This window comes from Mesoplodon densirostris, chromosome 5, assembly GCF_025265405.1.
Source record: "Mesoplodon densirostris isolate mMesDen1 chromosome 5, mMesDen1 primary haplotype, whole genome shotgun sequence".
In the NCBI taxonomy this organism is placed as follows: domain Eukaryota; kingdom Metazoa; phylum Chordata; class Mammalia; order Artiodactyla; family Ziphiidae; genus Mesoplodon; species Mesoplodon densirostris.
Genome location: NC_082665.1, coordinates 86,488,355 through 86,506,483, shown reverse-complemented (window position 1 = coordinate 86,506,483; position 18,129 = coordinate 86,488,355).

The following is an 18,129-nucleotide window of genomic DNA, read 5'->3' as shown; positions in this document are numbered from 1 at the left end:
GCAAAATTGTCTCATTTTGAGATTCTAGGTATTAGTTATAACTACAGTAAACGGACTTACAGTATTGAGACCTGTCTTGACTGGCTGGAAATACTGTGAATGAATGAAATAACAAACTCAGCTGGCAATCCTCATTTTCTGAAAAAATGTGTTTTCTGTTTCTATTTCTGTTTGTACTATATTTTCTTTGATGATAGCTATCTATGATTTGTATTTACATCATTATTGGCTTAGTACTCTTCTATGACGTTCTGGAACAACTATTTTATCTGTCATTATTGTCTCAAGAATGCTGAGAAAGAAAAACATCTGTGCATCCATGCAAGAGTGCTAATGAAAAGATATCTAAAACACTAAATAAATCATTTTGTTAGTGATATAAAATATTTGGCTATCTCCAGAAACAGTGGTTGGAGTGTGGTCTTTTGTGCCATTAGGCTATGAAAAGGCTCCCATATTGTGTGATTTATCCCCACACACCTAAAAAGCCACATTATATATTCTTTGTTTTCCTTTGTTAAGCTAAGTGAATAATATTGATCAAAGGTTACCCATTATTAGAAGCTTCCAAGTTACTCCAGAGAATCAAGGGAAAAATAACTCTTTAGTAAGAGTGGAGAAACATATTTATAGAAGTTTAGGGTTGAAAAGTATTCACAGTCTGTCACAGGTAACAGGGAAGTTGAAAGTGAACAGTCACAAACTCATTCCCCGTGTTCTCACCAGCCCGGCACCTAGCACATTGCAGGCACTAGATACAAACAGAAAAACAAAGGTACAAAATCATTATAGATGCTGCCATTGCAACAGTAATTCGTACACACAAGCTTAGACAATCCAGGAAAATTCCAATGATTATGATGGCAAAGTGAGTTTATTTTCCCTTTAATATCAAAAAACATCCAATGACTATTAAAACCCTCCAACGTTAGAAATTGGTAGAGAAAATGTCCCCAAAGCCAGGAACCAATCAGAGAATTACTGGTGCCACTTGTCAATAAATTGCTCAGCACAGTTTTTAACAGAATTTTTAATTAATTGATATTTGACTGAATATGTATTCAATGAAGTCTGGTTGGAAAAAAAATGCTAAATGAGCCAATCAGGTTGAATCATAAGGAGCTTTCTGTGCTAACTGAAGCGAATAGGATTGAAACAATAGAGCAAACTGCAGTCATTAATCACAGATAGCTATAGAGAAAAAGCCAAAGGAAAAGGCAGCAGAAAATAGTGACAGAGTGAAAACACCCTGTTTGAGAAAGAATGTCTTCTTATTCACCATGATGATTATTTTCTGATAAATATCTTGCCTTTCCCTCTGTTCTTTCTCGCTAAAGGTCTGTTCCATTATAACAAAATTCTGTTCTATTGAAACTATCTAACCATGGATGTCATTTAATAACTTTTTAAACTCCCTCTAATTTGTACAAATTAATTAGCCTACATGCAAGATAATAAATTCTGAAATATGTAGCCATTCCATTTTTATAATGAAAGAATAGAACTGACTTACAGAATTGTTACTCCTTTTTACTTTTATGCTAAGAAACTTTCAGATGCCGGATCATTCATTTTGATTTGCATTCCAGATTATCAGTCTCAAATTCTGAACCACACGAACAAACAATTTGAATGTAGGTTACATACACCATTTCCTATGATAATCATCATGGGAGGCAAAATGTCGACACTGAAAAAAACTACCCAAAGCCTTGGCAATTTTTCTCTTGAGAAAAAGGCAAACAAGCATGGGAGTCACCTTAATTTCTGCTTGTAAATGGTCACACAAGTATTTTCTTCTGAAATGGAAGTAAAGAAGAGTAACGTTATTCATCATAGTAATGTGCACTCAAAGTAGCAATAATCTTAAAAATATTGGTGGGGAGGAAAATGATGATGTTTTATACCTTATATGGGAAAGACATTATTGCCTCTGACCTTCAAACTTCATTTAGTCTACACTATGATTAACTTGTCTTTACTGAAAATGTCATCCACTTAAGGCAGTGATTAGATGCCATCCTTTAAAATTCCATCTAAAAACTTATCTTTTGAACATGTTGACCCTATTTTAAGAATCCACCACATTTAATGATTCAATAATAATACAAGCAAATATTTGTCCATAAGAAGAGACAGTCACATTTCACCAATCAATCATTTGTCTTCAATGAAATGAAAACTTTTATAATAGAATCATGCCACTAAAGCTAAGTTCTAAACTAGGAAATAAGTAATCCAGCGCTGCCTTGGTGTTTATCTTAGACAATCCTTAGTGATAACTTTTATTTTATTGACAAGGACCCAGAGTCATCAAACAGAAAAAATAATTATCTAAAGAGAGAAAAAATGCATATATATATAAATACAATTACATAAATGTTTTGAGTTGTTCTTTCATATTCTTCTAAAAAAACACAACAAAAAATGAAATATAGGTAATTATGGTTTTCATGACAATACTGCAATATGGAGATTTTTAAACTATACATACATATATATAATTTTTAATATTTCCATAGAGCAATGTTGTCACTATAACCCTAATAATTAATGTGTATATATTTATCTTTCTATATCTGCAAAACATACCTCCAAATAAGAGTGATTCCAGCTGTATTTATATGTGCACATCAACTAAATTCTTCCACTTGACCTGTCAGACACTTTGTACTTTCAAATGACACCACAGAGAGGCCAAGGAGCCTGGGAAAATCAGAACAGCAATCTAAAACTTTAAATGTTTTAAGCTAAGGAATTACTTGTAGGTCTTCAAACTAGGAATATTCTTCACTATAATCATCCATCCAAAATCTCACCACTTCTCATCACCTCCACAATTGCCACCTGTACAAGCTACCAATACCCCTTTCTTTTGCAGAAGCCTCCAAACTTTATTACTTGCAACTACTCTTACACCAAGACAGACTGCCTATTTCCAACAAAGCATTCTTTTCCCTTACTTTTCAAAACCTAAAAAGGTCTGACTGTATCACCATCGAATCTGGACCTTGACTACTTCTGAGTCATCTTTTTCCCATTCCCCTTTGCTCTATCAAATCTAGTCACACTTTTCCTATGTACACATGCATCGACACACTCACCCATGAAGTGCTACCCAGTTCTTTCTTAATTCATTCGGGTCTCTGCCAGAGGCCTTCTTGACCACCATACCCAGACAGTATCCTGCACCACCCACTGTCCACTCCATCTCCTTTTTCTCACTTTTCTTGTCTCATCTGGTTTTATTTTTTTCACTTATTGTCATGTAAAGTATTATTTTCTGCCAGCCCACACTTGAATGCTGCATCAGTGAGATTAGAGATTGTGTCTGTTTTGTTCACTGCTGTATATCCAGTACTTAGAATAGTGCCTAGCACATTATAGGTGCTCAGTAAATATTTATTAAATAATTGCTCCTTTGGGGATTCAAATTCAGCAATGGTAGTCTATGTTGCAAGTCTCTCTACTTTTGTGATTATAGACTATGTGTCAGGGGAGAGTATTTGTGTGTGTATGTATCTACTGCAAAAGCAATAGAATTTCTCTGTAAAAAAGAAATGATTAAAATGAGAAAGAATGGAAATTACAACCACCATGAATTATTAATTCTATTACTTGGAAATAAACGTTACTAAAATACTAGTGAATATGTTCCTAATCTTTTTGTTTTCCTATGAAAATTCTACCACTAATTTTAAGTATATTTTATAATTAAGTCATTTGCTTTTGCATTTTCAGTGACTCAGGTTTATTCTTTAAATATACAGGTTGAGGAAAATGTTTTTCAAACCCCTATTAGGTATAGTTCAGATGCAAGAAAATATTTCAAAATATTTTTTTTATTTGCCTTCATTCTTTTTTTTAATTTTATTTTTTATTTTACAAATTTAATCAGTTATACATTCAAAATATTTTTAATACTCAACAGTGGCCCCCAAAACTTCTGTCACAATTGTATATGTATACAAATTCCCCAAAACAATTTTCCTCTTTTTTTAAAATTTGGATCACATTGTTCAGATATATTTGCTAAAATAAAAATGTTTTAAGATGTTCTCTTCCTAAATTTCTGTAATGTGCAATAAAAAACTATTAAGATTATATGTTAATTTGACTTTATTGTTTTTTTAATTAAAAGGCATTTTATTATGAAATTACAATTTCTCTTTGAAAACAATTGCCTGTCAAAAGGCAAAAAAAAAATTGTATTACCCCAATCCTGTGTGACAGACTTTCGGTCAATTTCTATGTTCTCAGGATTCAACAAAATGACATGTAAAGGTATAAGGAATAAAAAGGAAATACAAAAACAGATGACAGTGAGAAGAGAAGATGATAAAATGTAATAGATTTATCACAAGACATAAAAATCTTAAAATAAATATGACACAAAATAATGAAAAGCATAACACACTTAAGGTAGGAATTTATGGTATCAGTTTTGCTCAATTTGTTCTGAAAATACTCAAGGATTTTAAAAATAATTTTTATTTTTAGACCAAAGTCTCCTCCTATTCTTTTCAATTCTCCTGATGCAGAATGTAGCCAATTTTGTAGCTTCTTAAGCTGCACACATTCACAGTCTTTGGGGAAAATGTGCCTTTCTTTTACATCTACCTCAGCCCCTGCTAGCAGCATTTGCTGTAGGCTATGGTGCAGAGGCAATTTCTTTAGAGATTTAAAGGATGCACAGAAGCAGTTGAACATGAAAGTGTGACAAAAGAATAAAGAAGAAAGGGGGAAAGAATGACAAATAACTATTTTTGTCTTTAAAAGGTCACCCCCAAATATGTATTTAAAACCATGATAGCAGTAACCATCAGCCACAGAACTCCATGGGAAAAGGCTTTCACCGGCGGACTCTGCATCTTCACGCCCTTACTGGGAACTTCACATTAGCATCACTTCTTGTGAGGCGTATTTAGGAAGTGATTCATATTTTCCTTATTAAGTGATCCCTGGTGCTAAGATGGTACTATTAATGTAAAAACATAGTGATCCAGCAATTCAAAAGAGTTCCTTTTCTTTTGAAGGTGAACTCTTTGTTGTAATAGCAATAAATCATATATTTGATTACAACTAATTAATGTGGAAAAGAACATGAACGATGCACAACTTATTCCCTATTAGAATCAGGCCCTAGCACCTACTTTCCTCAAGGCTTTTGAATGCATGTTAGGGTTTCAAAGAGGAATTTTATCTGTTCAATCATGAACAAATGCAACCCATCACACAATCAATTATATAATTAATTCCTACAGATATCCAGGCTTCACAATGTTTGATTTTTTAAAAATTCTTCGTAATTTTTATGCCAAAGTAATATATAAAGTATAAATTTTTCTCTATTTAGGAGGAACAAGATATATAAATTTGAGTTACGATACATAATAGTGATACAGTGTATAGACTCCAGAGCTAGATTGCCTGGATTTGAACTCAAATTCTGCCTCTTACTGATTATACAAACTTGATCAAGTTATTCATTCTCTCTGGTGCTCAGTTTCCTCAATTGTAAAATGGGGGTTAAATACCTACCTAAAATAGTTTTGTGAAGATTTAATGAGATACCATGTGTCAAAATATGAGACACCTAGCACACAATAAGTGCTACATAAATGCTCCCTTTAGCATTTCTTGCAACGCAGATCTAGTGGTGATGAACTCTACCAGCTTTTATTTATCTGGGAAAGTTTCCTTCTTTCTCCTTTATGAATGACACTTTTGCTAGATATAATATTCTTGGTTCGCAGGGTTTCTTCTTTCAGCACTTTGTATATATTATCCAACTCTGTTCTGGCCTGCAATGTTTCTGCTTAGAAAAGTGCTGATAGTCTGATGTGGTTCTGTTATGTGATGAGCCACTTTTTCTCTTGCCCTCTGGTGTCTGTTTGTGGTACTACGGTTTCTTCGGACTTCATGCAAGCTCCCCAACACTTTTTTGTTCTCAGCTACTCCACGCTTCTAGAATATGCTGGGTACGATCATCACTCAAACTGGGCAAGACAGAAACCAGTCATCAGGCAACCACCTCTAAAGCTGGAACACTGGATGCATGCTTCAACTATTTCCCTTCCCCAGGGTGAAGCTGGGATTTGAGGGTTTTATCCTGCTCATTCCACTGGGGGAAGGGCTATGGTAAGCAAGTGTGTGTTCCTTAGTTCAAATCATCCCCTTCATTCTCAGCAACCCTTAACCTGGTGCCCTTATCAGTACTTAGATTCAGCCAATACATAAACAAGTCTCTCAGACAGCCCTCTAAAACCTCTGAACACTGAATGTATGTTTCAGCCTTTGATTTTCCTCTCTAGGGGGAAGCCAGGATGTGGGGATTTTTCTCTCAATGGTGCCACACAGAGAACTGCAAGTGAGTGCCACGAATTTTCCTACAGCTTTGCCGTGCTTGGTTTTGTGCACATCCACCACCCCCAGGGTTAAGAGATTCTTAACTGCTCTCTGGATTTCTTACAAAGTGAATTGGTCCATGTATTGTTGAGTTGGTGTGTCTGAGGTGGGGAGGAGTATTTGGGGTTTTCTTTTCCACCGTGTTTCTGACAGCACCTTGCATTAGTTCATTATTTTTATTGCTGTACAGAGTTTCATTGCTTAACTTTATGCAGCTTATCCATTCTATTGGTGCCAGAAGATGGAGGAACAGAGATAATAATTCTTTTTATCATTAATTAATAAAAATTTCAGTTGTGTACCTTATAACTAATGAGTTGGTTCACTACTTTTCTTTTTAAAATAATTATGTTTATTCATTTTAAAAACATGTATGCTTTTAAGCAGATATTTAAAAGTAAGTTTTCATCCATGAAATCTGGAGACACTAATACCAACTAATTATGAATCTTTTAGTAAGAAATGAAGTAGATTTCAATTTTTTTCCCAAAGAGCTATTCCTTTGTCTAAACACTAGTTATAAAACAATACATCTTCTCTAGCTAATTTGATATACTAACCTTGTCTTATTTAAATATATTTGGGTTTATTTCTGAACATTATGTTCTGTTCAGTTTGATGTGTGTGCCTCCATATTTCAAAACTCTAGAGCATGTATTGTCACGGGTTATGATATGTTGTAATATCTGGTAAGCCTTTTCTCCTTCATTACCCCTCCAGAGCTTTTCTGGCTAACCTTGATTGTTTATTTTTCACATAAAATTTGGAGTCAGTTTGTCCAGGTAAAATTTAAAATCCTAGTGGCATTTTTATTGTGAGTCCATTAAAATGTCAGATTCACCAGTGGACAAAAAAGTTGTCATCTTTATAATAATGTTTCTTTTTCTTTTTTAAATGTCATGTGTCTTTCCATTTCTTCAAGTCTTCTATTCAGTATGTTTTTAAAATTTTCTTAGATCTTGCTTATTTTCTACTATTTTTAATTTTTTTAAATCTCTTTTGGTATTTTTCTTAACTATGTCCTCTAACTTGCTAACACTTGTGTAAGAAGGTCTATTGATTGCTGTGAATTAATCTTAGATCTGACACTGTACTAAATTCTATTATTTATTATATATTTTTTTAGTTTGTTGTCTTTTGACTCTATGGTAGTTTTTTCCATGGAAAAAATTTTGGATTTTCAAAGTATATATTTTATTTCATAAATCATATTTTATGTAAATGGTGGTTATTTGTCATTTAATGAGTACTATTATGCCAACAAGAGAGCATATAAAAGTATAAAGCAATTGTTTAAACAAAGGAAAATGAAAACACAATATACTAAAACTTATGGGAATCAGCAAAAGCAGTACTAAGAAGAAAGTTTTTAGCAATCAATGCCTATATTTTAGCAATAAATTAAAAAAAGAAAAACTATCTCAAGTAAACAGTCTAACTGTATACCTCAAATAGAAAAAGAAGGATAAATTAATCCCAAATTTAGCAGAAGAAAGGAAATAATAAAGATTAGAGCAAAAGTAATTGAAATAGAAAATAGAGAAATAATTGAAAAATCAATAAAAATCAGAGATTGATTTTTGAAAAGATAAACAGAATTGACAAATCCTCAGCTCAGTGAAGGAAAATAGAGAGAAGACTCAAATGAATAAAATCAGAAGAGAAAGAGGATATATTACAACTGATGCCACAGAAATTTAAAAGTTCGTAAGAGACTACTATGAACAAATATACACCAACAAATTGAATAACCTGGAAGAAATTCATAAATTCCTAGAAATATACAACCTACCAAGACCGAATCATGAAGAAATAGAGAATTTGAAGAGTCCAATTATTAGTAAAGAGGTTAAATCAGTAATCAAAAGCTACCCAACAAAGAACAGCCCAGGACCACACAGATTCAGTAGTGAATTCTACCAAACATTTAAAGAAAAATGCCTATTCTTCTCAAACTCATCCAAAAAATTGAAGAGAGCATGACCAAACTCATTTTGTGAAGCCAATATTATCTGGATAAGAAAGCCAGACAAGAAAGAAAAAAGAAATATCTCTGATGAATATAAATGGAAAAATTCTCAACAAAATACTAACAAACCTAATTTAATAGCACATCAAAAAGATCATACATTATGACTTAGTAGGATTTATCCTTAGAATTCAAGGATGGTACAACATATGAATATCAATTAATGTGATACACCAAATCAACAGAATAAAGGATAAAAATGACATTATTACCTCAAAAGATGTATAAAATCATTTGACAAAATTCAACACACTTTCATGATAAAAACACTCAACAAATGAGGAAATTATCTCAACCTAATAAAAGCCATATATGATAAGTGCACAGCTAACATTATACCTAATGGTGAAAAACTGCAAGCTTTTCCCCTAAGACCAAGAACAAGACAAGGAAGCTGACTATTGCCATTTCTATTCAACACAGTACTATAAGGCCTATCCAGAGCATTTAGGCAAGAAAAAGAAATAAAAGACAATAAAATTGGAAATGAAGAAGTAAGACTTTCCCTATTTGCAGATGACATGATATTATATGTAGACAACCCTAAAGATTCCACACAAAAAAATATTAGAACTAGTAAATTCAGAAAAGTTACAAAAAGAAAATTAAGAAAACAATCCTATTTACAATGGCATCAGAACAAATAAAATACTTAGGAATAAACTTATCCAATGAAGAGAAAGATCTGAACACTGACATCTATAAAATATTGCTTAAATAAACTAAAGATGAGGCAAATATAGTTTACCCTTGAACAGTATGGGTTTGATCTACACAGATCCACTTATATGTAATTGTTTTCAATAAATAAGTAGTACAGTACTGCATGATTCATGGTTGGTTGAATCTGCAGATTCAAAACCATGGATATGAAGGGCTGATTGTAAAGTTATACACAAATATTCAACTGTGCAGGATGTCAAGTGCCCCTATGTTGTTTAAGAGCCAGCTGTAAATAGAAGTGCATCCCCTATGAAAATCCCAATACATATTTTTTCAGAAATAAAACAAAAATCCTGAAATGCATGAGGAACTACATAAGACTCTGAGAACAAAGCTGAAAGCCTCACACTTCCTGACTGTAAAACATAACTCAAAGCTATAGTAATCAAAACAGTATGTTACTGGCATAAAGACAGATATATAGATCAATGGAACAGAATAGAGAGCACAGAAATAAACCAAACACTTAAGGTCAAAGATCTGCAACAAGTGTGGCAAGACTACACCATGGAGAAAGGATAGTTTCTTCAACAAATGGTTCTGGGAAAACTGGATATCCACATGCAAAAGAGTGAAATAGGACCTTTATCTTACATCATACACAAAAGTCACTGAAAATTGATTAAAGACTTGAGCATAATATCCAAAAATATAAAACTCATTGAGAAAAAGGAGAAATGTTTCATAATATTGGCATTGACAGTGATGTCCTGATATGACCCCAAAAATACAAATAACAAAAACAAAAATACATAAATGGGACTATATCAAAATTAAAAGTTTCTGTACAGCAAAGGAAACAATCAACAAAGTGAAAAGACAGCCTACACAATGGGAGAAAGTATTTGTAAATCATATGATCTGATAGGTGGTAATACCCAAAATATATAAGAAACACCTACAACTCAATAGCAAAAATCAAATAACCCAATTAAAAATGAGCAAAGGACTTGAATACACATTTCTGCACAGAAGATATACAAGTGGCCAACAGGTATATAAAGAGATGCTCAACATCACTAATATCAGGGAAATACAAATCAAAACCACAATAAGAAATCACCTCATAGCTGTTAGGATGACCACTATAAAAATAAGAGAAAATTACAAGTGCTAGTGAGGACGCAGAGAAATTGAAATCCCTGTGCACTGTTGGTAGAAATGTAAAATGATACGCCTCTATGGAAAACAGTATGTGTGTTACTCAAAAAATTAAAAATAGAACTAGCATATAATCTAGAAATCCCACTCTGGGTCTTTAACCAGAAGAAATGAAATCAGGATCTCAAAGAGATATTTGCTCTCCCATGTTCATTACAGTATTATTCACAATAGCCAAGAGGTGGAAACAAGTGTCCTCTTGATGGATAAATGGTTAAAGAAAATTTGTTATATAAATACAATGGAGTCTTAACCACTGGACCGCCAGGGAAGTCCCACACAGAAACAGACTCACAGACTTAGAGAACGAACTTGTGGTTACCTTTGGGAAGGATGGGGAGAAGGGACAGATTGGGAGTTTAGCACTGACATGTATACACTGCTATATTTAAAATAGACCAACATATGGACATATATACACTACCAAATGTGAAATAGCTAGTTAATGGGAAGCAGTTGCATAGCACAGGGAGATCAGCTTGGTGCTTTGTGACCACCTAGAGGGGTAGGATAGGGAGGGTAGGAGGGAGACGTAAGAGGGAAGGGATATGGGGATATATGTATACATATAGTTGCTTCACTTTGTTATACAGCAGAAACTAACACAACACTGTAAAGCAACTATACTCCAATAAAGATGTTAAAAAAATAAATAAATAAAAATAAAATAAAATGGACCAAGAAGGACCTACTGTATAGTACAGGGAATTCTGCTCAATATTATGTAACAACCTAAATGGGAAAAGAATTTGAAAAAGAATAGACATTTTCATTCTCCTGAATACAAATCTGAGGTAGTCCCACTCATATGACCATAATGGGCACTGATTTGCCTAGATTTATAACAAGAAAAGCAAGATGACCAACAATAAGTTCTTATACTACTAGTTTTGTATTTGAAAACTCTTTCAGATCTTGCTAGAACAAACAACACAATCTGTTATCTAAACAACCAAAGTCTGCAGATTATGAACCTTGACAAGGAACTCAGTAATTGTCCTGGCCATGGTCAGTCTAAAGATGAGACTACCCAAAGGATAATGATCTGAAAATACAACTATGATTTAAAACTAGACTGTCCCCAAAATGGGCTAAAATTAAAAATCAGAAACAGAGAAGATAGATTACCCTTGTAGGTTACACATGGTGTGGGGTACCTAGAGGCATTAAGAGGGAAGATGAAGACCACTCAACTGTCCAGCTCTTTTTGTATCCACACAGGGAATTCGAATATTTATCTGTTGGTAGGTTTGTGAGTTCTCTAGAAGTGAGACATCATATCCTAGGAAGAGCTCTTCCTCCCCTATTAGAAAACCTAGGGTTAGAGCACAAGCTTAGAAAATTGCAGTTTTAAGGAACTTAACCATAATTTTATAATTAGGTGTCTAGACAGTTGGTATTTTAATTTCAACATATGTGTAAGTTTTATGTCATTTTGAAAATAAAATGTTTCTATTGCATTATATGGGGAGATTTAAATGAGCACCATAATTTTTTCAGTGAATAATTCTTAACGCGGCACTTCTCAATGTGCCCTCATCTTTGCTCCAATCAGCTCTACACCTAACTTTTCCATCAGAGCAATAATGAAGATAGTTTCTTGCATTCTTGGAGGCAATACAATGTAGGACAGTGATTTTTAACACTGACTGTACATTTGTCTCACCCAGGAAGTTAAAAAATGTCCTGAGGCCCTGGCCTCACCCAAAGAGATCTGATTTCATTGTTCTGGGTGGAAACTGGTCATTAATAGTCATAAAGCTTCCTTAAGTGATTAGAGTATTGCAGGTAGGATGCAACCATCTAGTGAAGTGGTGCAGGAAGCAGGTTCAAGAATTAGATCACTTTAGTTCAGATCAGGACTCGGCAAACCATGGCTCACAGGCCAAATCTAGCCAGCTTCTTGTTTTGTAGATACAGTTTATTGAACAGAGCCATACACATTTGTTTCACTACTGTCTATGGTTTCTTTCTCCCTACAAAGGCAGAGTTGACTAGTTGTAACAGAGACTGTATGATCCACAAAGATTAAAATATTCACTATGGGCCCTTTACAGAAAAAAAGTTTGCCAGACTTTTGTTTAAATCCTAGATCTTAACTTGTTGGTCCTAAAATTGCTCATTAGCAGTGGTGTACTGGTAAACACTTAATAACAAGTACCTGCAGGTTTGGGGAGGTGACAGGAGAATGGAGGTCCTGATCTGTAGAATTTGCTAATTTCTATGGTGTAAATATTTAATTTCAAGCTACCAACAAGAGGTTCCATATGCAGAATTGGGAAGAAATGTACATAATTGACTCTCACAAGAAGGCATTTCATAATATTTTTGAGATAGATCCAAGTTTTTACATGCATCAATAGTGAATTTTTTTTTTTTTATAACAGAGTGGTATCCCACTTTATGAGTAAACCACAATTTGTTCACTCAGTCTCCTCTTAAAGGGATGTTTGGATTTTTTTTTCAGTGGTTTGCTATTATGAATAAAGATGTTATAAACATGCTTATGCAATATTTCTGGGCACTTTTGTGTTAAATTCACTTGTGTAAGTATCTAGGTACAGAATTGCTGGGTCAGATATGTATTCAACTATGTCAGAAAACACTAAACTGCCATGATGCAAACGAACTTGTATGCCAAAGAAGAAGGATCTATTCATATTTTACAACCCACCAAAAACATGTATTATTTTAAAGTAAACCATAAATAAAATGCCATATAGAATTTTATAGTATAGAATTTAAAACTGCACACAATAAAATCAGGAAATTTTTTTAGATCAGAGGATATCAAACAGTATAATCAATGTATGATTGATTCCAAGAGCAAAATAAATTCTATCATCAAATGGCTAGTGAGAGAACAACTCAAATATTCTTTTCAGATTTTTTATGGGATTATAGTTTTTAAAAATCACACATTCAAAAATGTATTAAGTCATTTAGATACAGGTACTATAATATTACTACATTCATATGCTATGTATCTGATAATATTTACAGGTCCTATTTTTAGCAAATCAAAATAACTTTGCTTAAATTATATGAACATTTCCTATATACAATCCATTCAGTATAAGGGATTAAAAAAGAGCTTAATTCTCAAAAATCACTCTCTTCAGCCTTGTTTATTCTACCACTGTGCACAATTCAAAAACAATTCAATCATTTTTCTCTTTGCCCTTCATGTTACTTAGCCTCACAATATGTCTATTGTAATAAGTGTTATAAAGAGGTCAGATAACTGTATTAGAGAGAAGCATTTTAGTTTACATCTAGTTAAACTTATGATAAAAAAATCATAAGACTTCTCAGCCAAAAGATTACATTTTGTAACTGAAGAGAGAAAAATGTTTGAAAATTACATCCCAATAAAATGTTTAATTTCACCTTGAACCAGTTAACAGAAAGCTGTTTTTCAATAGCAATGCTTTGTAATTATTAAACTCCATACCAAAATATCGCATTTTCAAAATTTAGCTCTTATGAAGTTATAGAAACAATGGGGAAAATGAAAAGATGCGAATTTGTTGGAGAAAGGCTGAGTACTATGTTATCAAAAAGATTTATTCTTGGAGTGTTCATAAGAGATGGCTCCAGTGGAATTTTATTCTTTCTCCTCAAGAAGGCAGGAGCTCAGAGGAACAGAAAAACTGTTTACAAAGCAAAAGGATAAAGAAAAAGGAAACAGAATGTGGAAAAAGCAGAATCAATTGAAATGAAGCTAAAACAAATTCATATTTACCAATATTAAAAAGAGATAATCCTGTTCCAATATCTCTTAGGCCATAAAATTGGTCTAAAAAGTGTTTCTAAAGCAAATAGTTTTAAATGGGACCTGAAAGAGACTATATGCAAAGAAACATAACTTTCTATATGTTGTTTTGTTCTATTTTGTTCTTTGGATACAGTATTTAGAAATGGGACTGAATGTAAAATATAGGAAACAACAAAGGGACAAGGTTTTTTTTGGTTTTTTAAGTTTACTTATTTTATTTATTTATTATTTTTGGCTGTGTTGGGTCTTCGTTGCTGCCCGCGGGCTTTCTCTAGTTGCGGTGAGCGGGGGCTACTCTTTGTTATGGTGCATGGCTTCTCATTGCAGTGGCTTCTCTTGTTGTGGAGCACAGGCTCTAGGCGCATGGGCTTCAGTAGTTGTGGCATGTGGGCTCAGTAGTTGCAGCTCGCGGGCTTAGTTGCTCCGCGGCATGTGGGATCTTCCCGTACCAGGGATCGAACCCGTGTCCCCTGCATTGGCAGGTGGACTCTTAACCACTGCGCCACCAGGAAAGTCCCAAAGGTACAAGTTTTAAGAAAAAGGTCTGTGAAAATTTCCAAACTGTTCAGTCAAATGGGAAAAGCTACTGTGTAGCTATACACAACACAGTATGAAATAAAAATGAAATCAAGAGTGAGAACTCATGAGGGTGTATTTGTAGGAGTAAACCCTAACCCGAGTAGCATGAATCTGGGTACCTCAGTGACTTAATAATCACATCACATTTCAACACAATTTTGAGGGACCCTGATCTGTGCAGTCCTTCAGAAACCCCAGTTCTTTCCTGCCTATCCTGCTACCATCCTGCAGGTCTACATATTTTGTTAACATATGGCTTTTCTAGCTCTCTTCCCCCATGGGGATTGTTTTAAAGCTTACAGTGTGATTCTTGTTGGTTTTGTTTGTCTTTCCATCAATATTTAGGCATTTCCTAGAAAATACAATTATCTCAAAAATTTAGTAGTCTCCTGATCTATTTGGCTCCAATCAACTCTCTGAACTGGTAGCCATATTCAAAGCTCTTAATATCATTCTCAGATTTGCTTTTGTTTCTTTGATTCGTTGCCACACCCACATGCCCATCTCTCTTGATTTAATGGTGGCTATCTTGCAAGTATCTGAAATAATTATCTAGGGTGTGAATGTAGCACCACTGATCTCATATTTGCTGAAGGGTTAAGTCAATGTTCAACTGCATAAACTCTATGGGTCTTCAAAGCTCAGAGCTTTTTGGAAATCATACCCCTCATTATCTTTGGTCTAGAAATCTTTATAACAGTGAAAGACCCTGAATCTCTAGACTCCATTTCCTTTCACCTCTGGTTGCAAATTGGCAAATTCAGAGCTCACTTGGTTCTTGTAATATCTTGTCAATGGCAAGAAATAGTAGCCAATACACATTTATACTTTTATTTTTTTTGCCCACTTCCCATAGAACTACTGAGGTTCTATACATACAAGGAGGTATGTGGTCCACTTTCCATGTTACTGTAGGAATTGCTCTTACCAAATATCATGCCATCATATAATACAGGTAGCTATTTTGCCAGCCTCTGATATCAGTTTCTATGCAGTTTACCAGACTATAGTTAAATATGCCACATGTTTTAAATTTTGTAAAAGCATCATCTCACTTTCAGTACCACTTTCTGTGTTAAAGTAAATGCTAGCTGCAGAACTACAAAATCCCCTAATTTTAAGGTAACAAAGTTATATTACTCACTCACAATATAATCCAACATGGATCAGCACAGGGCTGCTGGAAGGGATGGATAGAAGCAGTTCTACTCTGTGCAATCATTTAGGGACCAAGGCTCCTTCTATCTTGCAGGTCCATTAACCTCTAAGGAAGGGGTCAACAAGCTTTTTCTGTAAAGGGCCAGATGGTAAATATTTTAGGCTTTGTGGGTCATATGGTCTCAGCCAAACTACTCAACTCAGCCATTGTAGCCAGAAACCAGCATTAATGAATGAGTGTGGGTCTATTCCAATAAAACATTATTTACACAAGAAGGTAGCCAACTGGATTTGGCCCATTTTCTGTAGTTTGCCAAACTCTGCTCCAGGACCTCAAAGACTTCTACTGAATTTTCTATCTCCCAGAAAAGGAAATAAACAGTAAATAAAATATTTCATGAGGGGCCAGGCCTAGAAGTGGCATATATATCATTTATGCCCATATTCTATTGGTCATAATTCAGTATGATGGTTACCTAACTATAGGCAAAGCAGGGCAACATCACACACTGTGTGCCCAAAGCAAAAAGGAAATCATTAGGACAGAGCTGACATAGTTCTGCTAGATAGATATTAAAAAATATATATTAACACCCATTAATATACTTTGGAATAATTGGCATTTTTAACATTTGAATAAATGGCAAAAGAGAGCTACATTAGATTACTTGCAGAATTCCTGCTTGACTGGTCTTTCTGCATATATTTCTGATTTTGTTGCATAAGTCTTATTTCCATAAAAAAAAGGGATAGGATGTAAATTTATGTTTTTAGATACCACATGCAGTGTTTTCATTTATGATCCTATTTCACTGACAGATTCCTTGTGATATCAATATCATAGTTTCTATTATGTACAGAAAACTGAAGCTCAAAGAAGTTCAATGATATGCAAATTCACAGCTAGTGGAATAGACAGGTAACTCCAAATTAATCCTCTTTGCGTGAAGCCACCAACAGCTCCTATGAAAGTAGAAACCTGTTTCTTGTCATTTTAGCAGCTGGGACTTCTGTTTTAATAGAGGTGATGAATTGCTTCAGATACTTACCATAATGGCCTTTCCCTCAACATTGTTTCTTAAAAAAATCAATAAAGGAAGTGTGCTTATTTGGAGAAGACATAGACAGTGAGGTTAATGTTTCAAAAGGAAGTATTTTATCAATAGTATAGTTTGTATAAAGAAATCCCTCTTGTCTAAAAGTCTTTCCTTACTAAATATTATTCATTTTATTCTTCTATGAATAGAGAGAGCTTGGAAATCATTGTCCCTTCATAGTCTAAATATTTCTTTGGGATTGCCTTCTAGGTTAAACCTCACCTTATGAAATGCTGGTGTGTCTATCAACTTTGACAATATTCTTCCAAATGCCCTCAGTGCTGATAATACCCATTGTGTAAATTATAAAAGGGTCCATTGCGCTCTGGGTGGTCCAGCTTGTTAGGAAGAGAAATGACTGGGTTCTCAGTCAACAGCTGTCCTCTTGGCTGGTCGCCCTTGGGTAAGACAGTGGGCTCAGTGATAGGCTTCAAAATATCAAGTCCCAGTCCCTGGAACTTGTTAATGTTACCTTACATGGAAAAGTTTTTGCAGATGTAATTAGATTAAGGATGTTAAGATGAAGAAGTTATGCTGGATTACCTGGGTGGGTCCTAATGCCATGATCTGTATCCTTATAAGAGACAGGCAGAGGGAGATTAGACACACTCAGAAGACAGTGTGAAGACGGAGGCAGAGACTGAAGTGCTGTGGCCACAAGTCAGGGAACACTGGCAGCCAGCAGAAGCTAGAAGAGGCAGGGAACAGATTCCCTCCTAGAGCCCTCCAGGTAAGTGCAGCCTTGTTGACACAATTTCTATTACTTTAGTCACTAAGTTTGTGGTGATTTGTTACATCTGCCACAGGAAACGAATACAGGCAGTATATGAATAAACCCAACTCTGGAACAATTTCCACTCTGTGGAGAACAGTGGAAGAGAAAGAAACATCCTTTCTCTTCAGATGTATCATTTCATTCTTGAAAACTATTTCCAGGTTCTTAGTCTATGCTGTCATCAATTATAATTTTAATGCTTTCCTTTGTTGCCTCCCTTCCTATAGTTTCTAATATTACGAATAAAACAGCATTCTCTCTTCTATGCTACCACTATTGTTTACACGCTTTGTCCAAATCAATTCAATCATCAAACTGTGATTTTCCAAGTATTACATTTATTCATTCCATGTACATATCCCAATCTTTTATTTCTGTCGTCGTCATGTTATCTACTTTCCTCTGGTCCACTGACCAAGTT